At 45.3% G+C, this 12500-nt stretch overlaps 2 pseudogenes; both read left to right on the forward strand.

The window, feature by feature from the left end:
* The first annotated feature begins 5075 nt into the window (after positions 1-5075).
* On the forward strand, positions 5076-5292 carry LOC138058569 (U2 spliceosomal RNA; annotated as a pseudogene).
* A 2824-nt stretch (positions 5293-8116) lies between these two features.
* LOC138058574 (U2 spliceosomal RNA) lies at positions 8117-8275 on the forward strand (annotated as a pseudogene).
* Positions 8276-12500: the final 4225 nt, after the last annotated feature.

Genomic DNA, 12500 nt, shown 5'->3' on the forward strand with positions numbered 1-12500 from the left:
AATCGAAATGCCTTCGTTCCTAAAAGATCCGTGCGGCTGGTTGTGGAGAGCGATATGGAGGTGGATGCACTATCCATAATCTCTACCCGAATTTCAAGGCTAAATCACCGGCGTCGTTCCTCTATACGGTGGACGTTGCTTCGACATCACTCTCAGATCGGCAGAGAGTGCTACACGACTGACTTCAACAGGATTTGATTCCGAATCTACAATCAGGCCTTTGCGATTACTGGGGACGAAAACAATCCATGTGTCCGTTTTCTTGCCAGTGGAATATCCAGACGTGGAACTAATTAACTTGCTTAAGGGATACGATCAACTGAAATCTGAAAATTTGCGAAGATTATTTTACACAGAACCGGGCTTTACACATATTGAGCGGGACATTCGTGTTGCAGAGTTCACGAAAATTGACAAGGAGATGCTACGAAAACTGGTCATTGGAGGAGTCGAACTACATTTCAAATATACGGGTCAACCGATGGCTTGTTACCGGTGTGGATCAAACGAACATCTAGTTCAAGCATGTCCTAAACCGCCAAGGAATCTAATAGACAACAACGCCATCACAAGCCAAAACTCAGAGACAACTGTCGCTGACATTGACACCGCAGAAACTCCCACAGGAAAATACCGATATTAAAACGCAGGACTCTTTAGCCACCGAAACTCTCAGCTACGCTGCAATAATGCAAAGTGAATTTACCAAAGGCTATCGCAAGCGCCGACCTCGCTCGCCACCAGCAGATGACAACCCAACCGCCAAAAAACCCTCGAACTCCGAGAAAACGCCTACTTTTCTACAAGCTTTTCTTCAGGCCTTAAAGGAAAAGGGAAGGAATCGCAAGAAACTGATACGGAAAGTGGATGGGGAGCGTTTCTACACGCTGAGATCTCTTTATTTACATCATGACCTCTGAGACATTACAAAAATTGATTCTCGCGTGCTGGGACGCCTAAACGTCAATACCAAAGAACAGGAAAAGTGGCGCACTTTGATAGGAGTCATCCCACAACATGCATACGCCCGTCTGCTCACTGGATACGAGGAGAAACGTAAGGCACAACCAGACTTATTTTGAACCTTAACCTTATGCTTATTTTACTCAAGACCGTAGTTTATCGACTTTTTTGCATTGTCACTCATTTTTTCACAGGCTTGTCGCGATTCAGTTTAATTAGTTTCTTTTCCTTATTCATTATCATAGGAATCTTTTTAGCATTCATTACTGTTAACGGCATCCCCAAGCGACCCAAACGAGTCAAGGTTTTTGAATATTTGAGATCCCTTCACTTCAATTTATTTTTCTTACAAGAAACACACCTTGCTGACACCTTTTCCGGCGCGGCGTGGGAAAGGGATTGGGGAGGCCATTGTGTGTGGTCTCCAGGTTCGAACTGATCAGCAGGAGTAGCTGTGCTTCTTCACCCGAAGAGCTCAGTGAAAATTGTCGTTTTTGAAACCGATCTAGCAGGCCGAATAGTCACCGCGAAGTTAGAATTTGAAAATCGGGAATTACAAATTATGAACGTGTATGCGCCAAGTTCCCACGCAGAACGTGAATCATTTTTTGACACCCTCTGGTGTTTCACATTTCCGAATCTAGACAATGTAGTTCTTGGGGATTTTAACTGCGTTCCTAATATCCAGCTGGACAAATGGGGAAGCGATGACAGTTTTGGAGACAGAGCTATCACGCAACTCCATGCGTTCATGGATTCTTTCAATTTAGAAGATTTTTATCGCGTCAATTTCCCTACTGGGCGTTTGTTTACATGGTTCAACGGCCCTCACACGGTAGGCTGGATCGGTTTTATACTCCAAAAACCTGGAGATCACACAACGATTTTAAATGCATCTCTTTCGCATACTCAGACCACCATATAATTAGCCTTAAAATTACACTCGCGTCTGGAAATTAAACACTCAGCTGTTAAAATCTGAAACTTTCTGTTCAGCTGTCAATAATTTCTGGCCAGTCTGGAAAGATCACAAGCCGGTCTTCACAGATCCACGGATCTGGTGGGATGCTGGAAAATTACAACTCAAAGAACTCACCATCTCGCACAGCATTCAACAAAGCCGTGAGAGGAGACGAGAAAAATCAAATTTAGAACGCTAGTTCCAGCTTATAACAGCTCGCGGTACTTCAAACACCGCCGCCGATCACATTCGCCTTGCTGAGATCAAAGCTCTCCTCAAAACAATCGATGATCGCGCCGTAGAAGGGGCTATGATCCGTAGCAAAGAGCAATGGATTGAGATGGGAGAAAAACCGACTAGATATTTCTTCCAACTCGAAAAAATAAGCGTCAGTCACGGAATGCAATTTCCGAACTACCTGTAAACAACACCTCAATCAAGGAGGATAAAAATCTTCTCCGGGATTGCAGAGATTTTTACGAAAATCTCTACACCGCCGAACCGGTTGACGTGGAAAGCAAAGACTGGCTATTAGACCAATTGGACCAGTTTCTAACTAGCGACAATCATGCTGTTTGTGAAGGTGAACTCACACTCGCTGAGTGTTTTGAAGTCGCTTCACAAATGTCAACAAACAAATCTGCGGGGAGCGATGCCTTACCAGTTGAATTTTATCGCCGTTTTTGGGGATTGTTAGGACCTGATTTGGTAGAAATACTAAATTATTCCTTCCAACATGGCTCTTTGTCTCAGACCCAACGCAGAGGGATCATTCCTCTCTTATATAAGAAAGAAGATCCACTCGAGCTTAAGAACTGGCCACCTATTTCCTTACTAAACACTGATTACAAGATCTGCACAAAAGTGTTAGCAAATAGATTACGTCATGTTTCACCACGGATCATAACCAAAGATCAAACTTGCGGTATTCCGGAACGTAGTATTTACGAGAATCTCTCTTTATTACAGGACACTATTGACTATGTCAAACATAAACAATTATCGGCCGCAATTATTAGTCTGGATCAGGAAAAGGCTTTTGACCCAGTTAACCACGTGTTTCTACAACGCGTGTTAACTCGTTTCAATTTCGGGCCTCATTTCTGACGTTGGGTTGATGTGGTTTATAAGGACATCACCTCCAACGTCATAAACAATGGCTGGCTTTCTTTGCCCTTTCGCCTCGAACAAGGCATACGGCAAGGTTGCCCGATATCACCGTTACTGTATTGCTTGGTAGTTGAAACCTTAGCTCAGGCGATCCACAGGGACGAAACGATTGAGGGAATTCAAATCCCCAGTTCTAAACAACAACAAAGCAAAGTGTCACAGTATGCCGATGACACCACGCTGATTTTAGCTAACGATTATTCCATCACACAATGTTTGCACATTGTTAATATCTTCGAAAAGGGATCTGGTTCGCGCCTTAATGCAACAAAAACCGAGGTCTTGTGGATTGGCAGATCAGCCGGTCGGCCAACCAGCCATGTAAACATCACATGGGTGACCGACGAGCTTAAAATCCTTGGGTTGTATTTTGGTAAGGAAAACCTGGATCACGCTAACTGGGATAGTCACTTATCTAAATTGACGAATCGCCTTAACCTGTTGAAAGAACGCACTTTGTCGCTACGGGGCAAAGTGCTAATCACCAACATTCTGGGAGCCTCGGGACTCTGGTACACTGCCTCAGTCTGGGTTCACACAAGAGTTAATAAAGTGATTTATGACTTCCTGTGGAACAGCAAGACAGAACTGGTGGCGAGGTCGACATGCCAGCTACCCTTGGCTCAAGGAGGCCTGGCAGTTGTTAACCCGCAAGAGAACGCCCGGGCCCTAAAGTTACGTTGGGTTCCCCGTATAGGGTACCAAACGTGTGACTCCGAGTGGGTCTACTTCGCTAGATTTTGGATAGGCCTAGCCTTGAGTCGCAAGACTAAAAGCTGGTCTTTTCTGTGATCAAACGCTGTACCGAAATACATCGGGGATTCTCCCTCTTTGCACTACCAGCACATCCTTACAGCAACTGATTATCTTAATCTAGAACTGACCCTCCTACCAGACTACACCGTTTAAACCTAAGAGAAACTCGTGAACCCCTCTCCCTGGCGATTGCCTTGCATATTCGCTTGGGAGGGGAAACTGGCTATCACCCTACCTTGGTGTAACATCTGGCCAAGCATATATGGGGGTGTGAGTACCAATTGGGAGGCAGACAGCGTGGCAATTGGCGCATGGAGTTATTAAAACTCGGGCTTTCCTAAAACGGTGGCGCCCGCTCCGAGTTAGTGAGCGTTGCGCCACCTGCGGCTTTACCGTATCCTTCTCTCACACTATTGCAACCCAGGTGTGGGCGTGGGTTTTTCAAATCGTACATCCTTTCTATTCTACAGCCTTTACTCTAAGTCCAGCTCTAGTTTTTTTCGGACATGGCCTCCCCCGGGACGACCAGTCCTCCAAAGCGAACTCAATTTCTAGGTTTTTGTTTAATATCACTCTTAACGACATCTGGGTGGCGCGGAACCTTCGTAGTTTAGAACAGAAGGGTACGTCCGCCCAGGCTGTAATCAATAAAATTAAAATAAGGGTGCACACGCGTATCTCTGCGGTGCATTCCTACTACTCCCCTCGGGACTTTTCCAACACTTGGGCCCACATAAAGGTCCTTTGTTGCGTAAACAATGATGAGCTACGCATAATCATCTAAGCACGAACACAGGGGTTGGAGCCGACTCGCTGTGTTTTAGGTGCAGTGCAACTGGCTAGTAGGGGCAGCAGTATGCGCCGTGTCAGGAGCACTGCGGGGGGCTCGATCCCCCTAAACCCAAGCTTATTATTTATCACATAACCCTAGAAACCACAGCAAAACAAAACCAATAATCGAATAAAAGAATGAAATAATAAGATTACAATCATAATGCAATTAGCAATCTAAAACAAACACAAATGCATTCAACTTCGCTACCTTCACATTCGCTTTTCGCTTACTTCGATATTTCATAACTTTTTGGTATTCTGGAGTGTAAATCAAACGAGGTGTCTGCCTTTGCTTTAGCAACAATATACGTTCGATTGAACTTTCTTCAAAATAACATTGTATTTTCACTAGGTTAAATTTAAACATTATCATTGTAAAATAAGGTTACGCAGAGCTTTCTCTGCCCTACCCACTGTATATATGTAAATAAACGTGAAAAAAAAAAAAAAAGTATCTGCTCTTGTCAGCTGAATATCTCATACACTGCTCATTGAGCAGCTCATATATTAAACTGATTTTTGGAACTGGGCCATGGAAAAGAGGCTTGCGTCGTCCCAGCCATGGGTTGCCTCGGTATAGCACTACCTCCGAGTGTGGCCCACTTCTCTCTGGGGAAGAAATAATCAAATGAAAGCAGAACAATTTTTGCTGGGAGACATTCCTTCCGAAGTGTGGCCTGGACTTTTTTTCATTTTTTGGAGTGTGGTTTTCATTTTCATATTTTGGAGTGTGGTAAGGTCTTTGTTGTGGTTTTCTTTCATTTTTTTCCGTGACCCTCCTCCATGATTTCACGCTTAATAAACTCCCAACTGCCATATAAAGAAACTTTTCCGACTCTGCATGATTGGTGGGATTTTTTAAAAGAGAGTTTTAAACAGGCGGCTATTCAGTTTAGTAAAGACAAACTTCGTCGCCAGAATAAAGATAAGGTTTTAGCTACAAATCAACTTATCGCTACCAAACGAGCTCTTTCTCAAGGTGACGTTTCAGCCAAACATCTTATTGATGATCTTGAAACCCAACTTAAGTCTCTTATCGCTTCTCATCAAAAATCCATTCAAATTCGTAGTCGCGTTAAATGGATTGAAGATGGCGAGGAGCCATCAAAATTCTTCTTGAAATTACAGACAACTCGGACTCAGAAAAACACTGTATCAGCTCTTTTTAATTCCCCTTATGTTGAAGTTTCTTTGCAAACGGATCTTGAACAAGCACATTTTGACTTTTATCAGGACTTAAACTCCCGATCGGAAATTGATTTTCATGCTCAAACAAGCCTTCTGGATAAGTTACAGGTCGTTTTGGATGAATCTCAATGCGTTTCCTGTGAAGGAAAAATCTCCCTTGATGAAATTTCGGCAGCTTTGCGCACCATGTCAACACAGAAATCACCTGGCGCTGAATTTTACGCCAAGTTTTGGGATCTTTTGGGTCCCATCTTAGTTGAGGTTTATAATTTTAGTTTTGATCGCAGCACTTTTAGCTCTTCCATGTGTTCCAGCGTTACCCGTTTACTCTACAAGAAAGATGACAAACGCGATCTGAAAAACTGGCGACCCGTTGATTATAAAATTTGTTCAAAGGCTCTTGGTTATCATTTATCTAAAGTGTTACCAGTACTTATCCATGAAGACGAAACTTGTTCTGTTCCTGGTCGGAGTATCTTTGATAATCTCAAACTTTTACGAGATACTCTCAATTATGTCAATCTTACTAACGAACAAGGCATTCTACTCAGTCTAGACCAAGAGAAGGCCTTTGATCGTGTTGATTGATCTTGATGCAATGTCTCCGTCGTTTTGGTTTTGGTCCTGATTTTCAAACTTGGATCTCGAGCCTATATTGTGATGCTTCTATGCAGGTTATTGTCAACGGATTTTTGACTGATTCTGTCCCGCTCAAAAGGGGAGTTCCCCAAGGCGACCCTCTATCACCGCTTTTGTATATTTTATGTGCTGAGGGCCTTGCCACTAGTATTCGGTTAGACAAATCTATTCAAGGTTGCTTGCTTCCCAGTGCTTCTGGCGCTCATTTTACCATTAGCCAGTACGCTGATGACTCAACATGTTTTGTAAAAGATCAGTTTTCCTTAGAACAACTTTTTTGAGTGATCCGTCTGTTTGAGCTAGGTACAGGCGCTAAGTTGAATTTTGCTAAAACTGAGGCTATGTGGCTGGGCACTTGGCGCTCTCAATCTGATACCCTTCATGGACTTAAATGGGTATCCAAAATGAAAATTTTGGGTGTCTGGTTTAGTAATGGTACTCTTTGTGTTGACCCAGAAAATTGGCTACCTGGTCTCGCTAAACTGGAAACAAATTTAAATTTATGGAAAAGTCGCTCTCTTTCATCTGTTGGTAAAACCCTCCTTATTAATTTGGTTTTTGGCTACCATTTTGCCTGTCTCTAAGTGGGTCGTTCATAAGTTTAAGAAGTTGGTATTTCGTTTTCTGTGGACTTCTAAGGTTGAAACGATCAGCCGCAACACCCTTTGCCTCCCTGTTAATGAGGGAGGTCTGGGACTGATTGATATTATTTCTAAGAGTAGGGCCCTTAAGGTCTCCTCAATTGTTGATACCATTTCTAGCCCAGCATCCAAATGTTTTTTCCTTTTTAAATATTTTATTGGTTCTCAAGTGGCTCAGTTACATTCTAGTTGGTCTTTTTTACGTGACAACTCTACCCTGAGTGCCCTTGAGCCCACTAGGTTTTACTCGAATTCTTTCACCTCTTTTAAGTCCTTAGTTCGAAGGAATCAAAGTTCATGATGCATTCCATACGTGGGGTTACATTGACTCAAATTCCTGCGCTGTTTGCTCTCAGATTGAATCCATTGAACACTGTTTCCTGTTTTGTCGGAGAGCTGGGAGGGTGTGGTCCCATTTTACCCCCACCCTCTCCGCTCTCTTAATGCAGCCTTTTTCGCCCTCCGCTGCTCTTGTTTTCTTTTACCAACGGCCTCGCATTTCTGACCAGCATGCTGTTCTTGCTAGATATTTGATTAAGTCTATACTTTATGGCCTTTGGGTTTTCCGGAATAAAGCAACTTTTCATAATGGCACCGAACCTCCCTGGCCATTATCCGTTATATACGAGGTGCGTCGCAATGCCGTTGACTGTTGAATTTTCCCGTCTCTCACTGACCACCTTTGAACGCTTGTGGTGTCATCCGAGTCTTTGTGAAGTGTTCGAACAGAAATTACGTGTCTGCCTTCCCCCTTGAGACCATTATACGGTCCTGCCTAGTAAACATTTATTTAACTTTTGTTGAACATTTGCTGAACAGTTATTGAACAATTGTCTCCTATTTTTGAACTCTCTAGTACCCTGTATTTTTTGATACTATTGTACTCTCTAGTCTTCCGTTTACATATAGTAAAAACGTAACTTTCTTTGACACCTTTGTAAGTACCAGAACACTGTGTGAAACAATAAAATTTTAAGGAAAAAAAACAAATCTGTTCTTATCAGCTTAATATCTAATATCCTGCTCATCGAGCAGCTCATATATTAAACTGATTTTTCGAACTGGGCCATGGAAAAGAGGCTTGCCTCGGTATAGCACTACCTCCGAGTGTGGTCCACTTCCCTCTGTGGAAGAAATAATCAAATGCAAGCAGAACAAGTGACGAACCAACCTTCACGTTATCTTCTCTTTTCTAGGTAGCATAGCAGCGAGTGGACAGCACGACACGACAGGATGAGGGGCATGTGACCTCCAGTACCACATGGTATGCGCAGACAAGTTGCGTTTTGCGGTCCCGGAGAGGCGGAGAAGGCACACTTACCTGATGCGGGTTACAGCGTTTGCTTATCTGCGATCGGTTACACCAACACTTGTGGTACATCTGGTTTTGTGGTTTCAAGCCTTTATTGGATTGTGGTAAGCTTTTTTTGTCCTGCTTTTTACTGGTGACCCTACCGGGGACTTATGCTTGGTTCTTTGCCATAACCGGGGGTAGCCTGTCTTTCTTTTCCCTTCCTGGGGGACCACTCTTTCCGGGGGGGACTCTCTGGACAACCATGGCGCATCTTGCCTTTAAACGTACTGTTGTTTTTGATTTGTCTGAGGTGCCTAACGCTAAGTCCCGTGCTGATTTAGTTCAAGCAATTCGTACTAAATTTGAGCCTGCTGTTATTAAGTCTATTCAGTTTGTTCCTGCTAAGCAGGTCCAAGTCACCTTTGAAGACCCTTCTATGAAGGGTCGTGTTGAACGTTTTGATGATGTTTTGATTAGTGAAGTCCCATGTAAAGTTCTGCATACAGGGCCCCGTGCCCAAAATGTCATGGTCTACCATTATCCGTATGATGCTGATGATCAGCAATTGAAAGTCTATCTATCTACTTATGGTAAAATCAAGAATGTGCGTTATCAACATTATCCGGGCTCTCCCAACATCTCCACTGGAACCCGTATTGTTCGAATTGTCCGTCGATGCCGTATCCCCCGTAACATGGACATCGGTGGATACAAGGTTAAGGTCTGGTGTGTGGGTCAACCCCCAGAGTGCGATATCTGCCATGGAGAGCATGTCTCCAAAGACTGTCATCTGCGTGGAAAGTGTCGGCGCTGCTTACAACCTGGCCACATGGTGCGTGAATGTACCGATCCCCCGACGGCTTGGGGAGCAGCCTCCCGCCCGCCCCAGGTCCCTCCTCAGTAAGAAGATACCGACTTCCCCTCAGTTAATGCTAGCCCTTCTGGTGTAGCACCTGGCACAGTCAACGACGATGCCTCCCGGGCGCCCCCTGCCCACCCTGATTCTGACTCTAATGAGCATCCAGTCGACCCCCGAGAGGGTCTTCCGACACGACACGGATTATGTCGTGGGGATCTGCTGGTGACTTGAGGGACAATGAGTTGTCCTTCTTTGAACCCCTCGCCCCTTCCAATGCTAATGGTGGTCAAGACCAGAATGCAGCTGTTGCTGCCAATGACCTCCCTCCAGTTCATAAAAAACGTACTGTTGTAGCTAATGATAAGATTACTGGTAATGGGGACAACCACAACTGTGGCTAATGATATACGTATTGGTAGTGATAATGGTAATGGAAAAGAAAAAGAAAAAGGACAAGGACAAGGAAAAGAAAAAGAAAAAAGTAAAGAAAAAGAAAAAGTTAATGATAATGAAACTATTATAAGTGACAGTGAAGGCACTGATAGTGATAGTCTCTCTCCCCCCCTGGTCCTTTCCCAGTCGGTTCTATCTCTGTGCCCCACTGGTAACGAAAATGAGGTTGGCATGGTTGACTCTTCTGTGAATAAGCGTGGGCTCTCTGATGTTGACATTTCTTCGGACGATCTGAGTAATTTCAAGAAGGTGGCAAAGAAGCCGGGCGCCAAATCTTCGGCCCCGCCTTCAGCCAAGGCTCCCTCCCGTTCTGCTAATTCGACATCCAAGCGAGCAGTTCATGGTGGCCTGCCTGCTCTAACCCTTGCAGCCCCAGCTCGTATTCGGCGATAAGAAAGTCTGTTTCATGTGGTTTTTTCATCCCTCATAAAAATGGCTCTTACTATTGTTTCTCTTAACGCAAATGGGTTGCGGGATCAGTCTGGTCGTTCCGGGCTGCTCCAGTGGCTTCGGTCCTTTCCGGTGCTCCCAGATATCATTTGTCTTCAAGAGACGGATTGCTCCTCTGCTAGTGAATGTCAGGCCTGGTTTCTTGCCTCTGGTTTCCAAGCCACGGCATCCCCTGGCTCTCCTCACTCGTGTGGGTGCATTATTCTGTACAGGCCCACAATCTCCCTTGTCACTTCTTTGAGTGATTCGGACGGTTGTCAACTCACCTGTGATTTCTCTTTTTGTGGACAATCTTTTTGAGTATGCTGCCTTTATGCCCCCAACCAAAACCCTACTCGCAACCTTTTTTTGGAAGCAATCTCACCTAATCTGGACCCGTCCATCCCTACCATACTGGCCGGGGATTTTAACACCGTTTTGGACCGCTTGCTGGATCGTAGAGGCTCTGATATATCTGATGTTTGTCGTGAGAGCACAATTGCCCTTTGCTCAATTTTTGATTCATGCTGTGTTCTTGACATATGGCGTTATTTGCACCCCACAGCTTCCAGCTACACGTGGACTAGGCCTGATGGTCTTCTTGCCTCTCGCATAGATATCATCAGGGTCCCTTTTGCCTGGGCCCCTTCTGTGTCAGCCTGTGATATCATTGCTTGCCCTTTCTCGGATCACTGTGCTGTTGTTTTGTCCCTTTCCATCACTGAGGTCACCCCACCAGGCCCAGGTCTCTGGAAACTCAACACGTCGATTCTTGAGGATGATGCTTATGTAGCCCTTGTACCGAATTTTTGGACAGATTGGCGCCAATCGTTGGCCTCCTTTCCTTCGCTCGCTAAATGGTGGGATAGAGCTAAGAGCCTGATTAAAGGCCTTACCATCAAGTTTTGTTGTGACCGTTCTGCTCGCCAATCTCAAAATCGGGAATTGCTAGAGAGGTTATGTGCACACTTGAAAGACCGGGTCGAAGAGGGTGAGACTTTGTCTGCATATTTCTTTCGTTTGGAAAAGAAGAGAGCTACGGACAGATGGATTTCTGCCATACGTAATACCGATGGTAGTATCGCCTCTTCGCCTGCTGACCTGTGTCATTCTTTTACCTCCTTTTATTCGTCTCTTTTTACAGCTGAGCCTACCGACCCTGAAGCGGCTTGCACTCTTCTGGATAATTTAACATATGTCCTGCCACCCGATCAAGCTGGCCGCTGTGATGGCCCTCTTAGCAACTCTGAATGTTTTACTGCCCTCAAGGGCATGGCAAAGCGTAAAGCGCACGGGCTGGACGGCCTCCCAGCCGAGTTCTATCTTCGGTTTTGGCCTACTATTGGCCCTGATATGGTTGCCGTGCTCAATTCCTGCTACGCTTCGGGCGTCCTTGGCCTCTCTCAGCGCCGTGGTGTCATCACCTTGATCTTTAAGAAGGGTGATAGGCTCGACCCCCGTAACTGGCGCCCTCTCACTCTGCTTAACGTTGACTATAAGCTGGCTGCTAGAGTAATTGCGGGTCGCTTGCTTAAGGTGATCCATTTGGTAGTGTCCCCTGATCAAACCTGCGGCGTACCGGGCAGGTACATCGGCGAGAACGTGGCTTACCTCCGCGATGTCGTCCAGCTGGCATCTCACTTCAAACTCCCTCTCGCCGTTTTGTCTCTCGATCAAGAGAAGGCCTTCGACCGAGTTGACTGGGCCTTTATGTCTGCTACTCTCGTTAAGATGGGCTTTCAGTCCTCCTTTTTGCGCTGGATCAAACTATTTCACAATTGTGTACAAAGTGCTGTGGCCGTTAACGAATATGTCTCACCCTTTTTTGACCTCTCCCGGGGAGTTCGTCAGGGCTGCCCACTCTCGCCCTTACTGTACGTCCTAGTTGCCGAGGTCCTCGCTGTAAATATTCACTCTAATCCACGTATCACTGGTCCACTGCTGCCTGGCGCTTCTGCTAGTCTGTCGCCTATCTCACAATATGCCAACGACACCTCGTTAATTCTTTCCTCTGATGATGCCATTAAGGCGTCCCTTGAAATGTATGCTATGTATGAGCGTGGTTCCGCGTCAAAATTGAATTTTTCGAAGTCTAAGGGCTTGTGGCTTGGCTCTTGGGTGGGTCGCTCTGATCCCCCAGTCCCTCTCGACTGGTCGGCAGATAAGGTCAAGGTTTTGGGTGTTTTTATTGGATCTGGAAATGTGGAGGAGGCCAATTGGCGTCCCAGGCTCGACAGCATCCAATCTGTCTTACTCTCTTGGCTGCAATGCTCCCTGTCTCTGCGGGGTAAGGCCCTCATTATCACTGCATTG

This window comes from Montipora capricornis, chromosome 7 (genome assembly GCF_036669925.1).
Source record: "Montipora capricornis isolate CH-2021 chromosome 7, ASM3666992v2, whole genome shotgun sequence".
Lineage (NCBI taxonomy): Eukaryota > Metazoa > Cnidaria > Anthozoa > Scleractinia > Acroporidae > Montipora > Montipora capricornis.